Below are 4,935 nucleotides of genomic sequence, written 5' to 3'. Positions count from 1 at the left end.
TCTTTATTTATGTAAAGAAACATTATTATTCTCCTGTATTGAAATCTTTCTGTTATATTCAAATCATCTCTCATGTGTTTCTGGATGGGTTTTTTAGGAATCATGTACATCGCGAATCTGTCAGAGAATGAGACATTGTTAAAGCCAGAAGCTCCAATGTTTAAATTTACATAAATCCATCTTTATTTTTCTCTTCCTGTTAGACACAGTTCTTGTCATCCGTACATGTTTTGAGCCACCTGGACCATTATTTTTACCCTTTTTGGGGAGTGGGTTGTCTTTCATATTTGTTGAGGCGGACAAATCTACCTCTTCTTAATATTGGGGGGGACATATCCCCTGCAATGTAAAAAACAACGTAAAACACTTGCAGCAACCAAATTAACAAAGGGCGGAAAAAAATCTGAGAAGAAAAGGAAGAAAGTGACAAAAAATAATTCAGCCATTGATTTCAAAATTGGACTTTTTTGATACTGATATAGGGAGTTAACTTCACCTGAATATCACATCCAGGTCAAGCTGCAATCTAACTCTGTTTAGGCCCATAGGTGTGGTCACATGGCAGGTGCAACACTTCTTTGGGGGCAGGGGGGAGGAACAGCGGTGAGGGAGGAGAGAGAAACATTAGAAGAATTTCAGGAGACAAGAGAGGGAGATGAAACAGAGGTGGCAGGGGAGGCAGAGAGAGAAAGAGAGAGAGAGAGAGAGAAAAGGACCCACAGGTTCCAGGCAGCTGGTGTAATTACAGAGCGGCAGGCACACAGAGAGAATAAAGGGGAAGACAAAAAGGAAAAAGTTGTAGAAGTTGTAGGGCTGGTCTCCACCTCTCCCCTGCCTCTGTTCAGCCCTCAGCACCTGTCTGCCAGCTGGACAACCTTCACTGGGGCTGGGCACCCAATTCAAGACTTTTTAGGCACCGACCGAATTGCCTCTAAAGTACAGAGTATTGAAAAATGCCTCCTCATTTTATACCCAATTTCAATACCTAGTTTTTAAGCCAAGGACCCCTTAACTAAGAGAGACGGAGCAGGTACCCCCTACTACATATATTGTATGAAATCAAATTTCATATTAAACTGGGACTACAATAACATGTAGGGCAGCCTAAAGCCTTATTACCTTTTTAAGTGCATAGAATACTAAGCTATTAAAATAATAAATGTTGGCATGATTTTATAAATCATGTTTTAATGTTAAACATCCATGTAGCACAGTCAATTAGGATTACCTGTATCTGTGGATGGCTACCTTAGTGACCACCTTACCTATGGGCCAGTAAGACTATCATAAAAAACATTCTCACAAATAGGCTAATTTATATTAACTAATACTATGTTGTATTTAACGTTAAGTCATTTTAATTTTTGAAAACTTTCAAATTAAAAACTTTCAATAAATTGGTACATGAACATTAGGTCAGTTGTTCACATGACATTTATAATTGGTTTGGCACAAAATGCATTGAGTAAGCCTTGCAGATCAAAATAGTTTGCATTAATTTGCTATTGAATCATATTTTTCTCAAATGCAAATTGTATATGAAAACATACGAGCAACCAACAATCACAATAACCTGTCACACATACTGTATATTAGATGTATAATAATTTGGGGGTTTTGTTTGTAAAAGTTTTCAGATGAATAGACGTAGACTGGATTGGGAACAATTCAATTTCCTCATAATTTAGAGCAACCAAATGCAAACAGGTGACAGGTGAGGATATCACAGCAGACTGTTGTAGGGGGTCGGGGGGGGGTCATGCTAAAGTTTTTTCCCTTGTTGCATCGCAAGGGAGGATATCAGGTGTGATGTGACACACACACACACACACACACACACACACACACAGAGTTGATGCAGGACAAATTGTAAGTGCAATGATAAGTTAAAGTCCAATAAGTACTTTATCAAACCGTATGTGCGTCCCAGGCCAGGTTAGGAAATGAACTAACAATGTAAAGATCAACAAGACACTGACACATCCAGATTCATTCATAAATTATTATTTTTTGTCTTAAATCCACCAGCCATTTTCCAAATGTTAAATACCAACATCTGCAGCATACCAACATTACCAACATACTGAACCTTTTTGGTAAGGTTACTAGGAAATCTCAGCCCAGAGTAGTTTTATTCTCCCCGAAACAAGTTTCCAAAACAAACAAAACAAAAAATCATTTGCAATTTTCATTGTCTCTGACAATTTTCATTGTCAATTTTCCCCGTCCCTCGCAACTTCATTGCACCAAAATACAAAAGACATTGCAACTTCTATCGCAATTTTTTACAAAAGCTCCCGCAAAATCAGGCATTTTGAGCCGCAACAATCTCAAAAAAAGGCCACAAAATCCTGGAGGGACTGACTAAAGCTTTACGTTACGTCCTCTTTATCCAACCTTGAGCCAGTTTGGACGCCGTCTCATGGATTAAAAGCTCTAATGGATTCCTATGAGAGTGACGCTTCACAAACCAAGGAGACACATGGACATTGATCGTTGCGAACATGACATATGGTGCAACATATGACCAACTCCGGAGAGGAAGCACACACTGCAAAGTGCAGGCCCTGGAAACTTCAGATGCAGCTCAGGGCCGTTCCCTGGAATGAGAATTGAATCTACAGGAGTCTCAGTTGTCCAGTGTACCCAGAGAACCCTTAGCGCTAGCTTAAAAAAATTATATTTAAAATAAATAAAAAAGGCTGAGATCGCTGGCGGTCCCACAACCTGCAGTAGGCCTATCACATTTGATAAGTAATTATAAGTTGCTTCAATACAGTAAATATTCATATTGAAGAATTATTAACAATATAAATGCTATTCTTACTGGAACATTTTCAAAATTAGCAAAGATTTCCATGCATAACATCTGCAGGTGGGTGTTTTCACAGCTCTACTGGCTGCAGTGCATGGTTAGTCCACCAGGGGGCAGAGGACATGTAGGCCTACCAGCTAGCATACAGCAGGGTTAGCGTTAAAAAGTCATGTATGGATAGAAATGGCATTGCAGGGTGTTTTGACCATAGACAGTATATAAGAATGGACAGGACAGAGACCAGTGAAGGATATCAGAAGTCTCTTTTCCGGTGCTGGCTGAGCGTTACTGATCAGCCTCCAACTGAGCAACCTGTCTGAAAGTGTGAAGTCTTCTGGTAGCTGTGCCAAGAGAAATCTCAATCATTCCCAATCTCACAGATACGGAGAGTGTAGGTATATGTAAGGAGATAACATAGACAGGCTAATTATTGATCACTAACATGCTAGTTAACATTAGTAATTAAACTTAAACAGCTATTGTAAATCCAAACTGCCTGTGAGCTTCTCCTGTACTATACGGTAATTCCTCTACTGTGGGACAGTAAGTCTCGTGGTTATGACCTAATCGTTAGCCTATTTTTATAAAAACGTCTGCTAGGGAGCCATAACGAGAGGTACAAGGTAATGGAGCCTTTTATACATTGTCGTGTTTCTTTAGAAATAAACAATGGACAAATAGAGTCTTTAAACGCTTCAGATGTAAAATTATTCGCTGTCAAAGTGACACCAAAATGAATGGCATTCAATGGGATGCTAACGGGAGGTGATTGTTTTGTAGCATCAAAATGGCGCCATAGGAGGTTCGAGTTCTGAAGCGAAGCTTACCCCCTTGGTTTTGACATTTCAGCGTGTCCAATCAGGAAATGTTAACCTTAAGTGCATAATTCAAGTTCAACTTTATTGTCATTTGTATTAGAAACACAATGAAATTATTGTGCTCTGGTTCTGTCTGCCTCAACAGAAGGGACACACACTACAGACCATAGACTAGGTACACAGAGATTCATACACAATGTATAGTACAAGTGAGAGCATAGCAAGTAAGAAAAATATTTCAGCACGTTATGTTCAGCTATTCTCTTAAAAAAATCTTGTTTTTGATATTTACCCATTGAAATTATTATATTACACGTACAAGGTTCATCTTTATTGTAGGCCTATGCAATACAGTGTATGCATAATGATATAGTTCATACAGTACAGCGAAATGCAGTTGTAGCCCCCTCCACCCACATACACAGAACAACAAGAAAAATAGGCATTACAATAAAACAAACTATATAAAAGGAGGATTACAGGAACTACTTATTAAACTACATATCGACGTAAACTAATTAAGCCAAAATCAAATATATTGCAATTACTTGTTTCGCCAATAGATGGCAACCTTACATAACATAGCAAATCGTGGCATTGGTAGAGGTATAATTACCTACTCGTTGTGCTAATTATCACCGCGGCTCGTTGGTCTAGGGGTATGATTCTCGCTTTGGGTGCGAGAGGTCCCGGGTTCAAATCCCGGACGAGCCCTACTTTTTAAGTGACTTATTCTCTTTTAGATGTGGTGAGACAACAAAACGCTTTGTATAAGAGCTGAGAATGCAGCTCGTGTGTGACCGATTCTATCGTCGGTAACCCCTTGATATAAATACTATTCTAATGAATGTTTTGCAAATATTTATTTATTCACTATTTTATTCAGCAGTATTTGGTCTGGACTAAGTTTTCTATAATTTTGCATATTAATGTTTTAAGCTCCTACACAATTAATTCCATTTATTTATTCATTTTTTTAAGATTATCTTTTGGGCATTTTCGGCTTTTTTATTTTTGACAGGACAGATGAAGACATGAAAGGGGCAACAGGGGGTATGACACGCAGCAAAGGGCCGCAGGTCGGAGTCGACCATGGTCCGCTGCGTTGAGGAATAAACCTCTATATATGGACGCCCTCTCTACCAACTGGGCTATCTGGGCACCCAATTAATTCCATTTATAGAGAGAAAGAGACATGAATAATCCGAGAAAGGTGAAAGAACGTTGTTAAAAGTTAAACCATAACTTCTGAGCTAAATATAAAATATTCACATAAATTAGAGATATATTACCCACACACAC

At 38.7% G+C, this 4,935-nt stretch overlaps 1 non-coding gene across 1 annotated transcript; it reads left to right on the top strand.

The window, feature by feature from the left end:
* Positions 1 to 4,275: 4,275 nt before the first annotated feature.
* On the top strand, positions 4,276 to 4,347 carry trnap-ugg (transfer RNA proline (anticodon UGG)). The gene has a single exon. It is a non-coding gene; the product is annotated as a tRNA-Pro (tRNA).
* Positions 4,348 to 4,935: the final 588 nt, after the last annotated feature.

Source organism: Perca flavescens, chromosome 8 (assembly GCF_004354835.1).
Source record: "Perca flavescens isolate YP-PL-M2 chromosome 8, PFLA_1.0, whole genome shotgun sequence".
NCBI classification, from domain to species: Eukaryota; Metazoa; Chordata; class Actinopteri; order Perciformes; family Percidae; genus Perca; species Perca flavescens.
The sequence above is the reverse complement of the archived record's forward strand: the minus strand, read 5'-3'. Positions and strand labels throughout refer to the sequence as shown.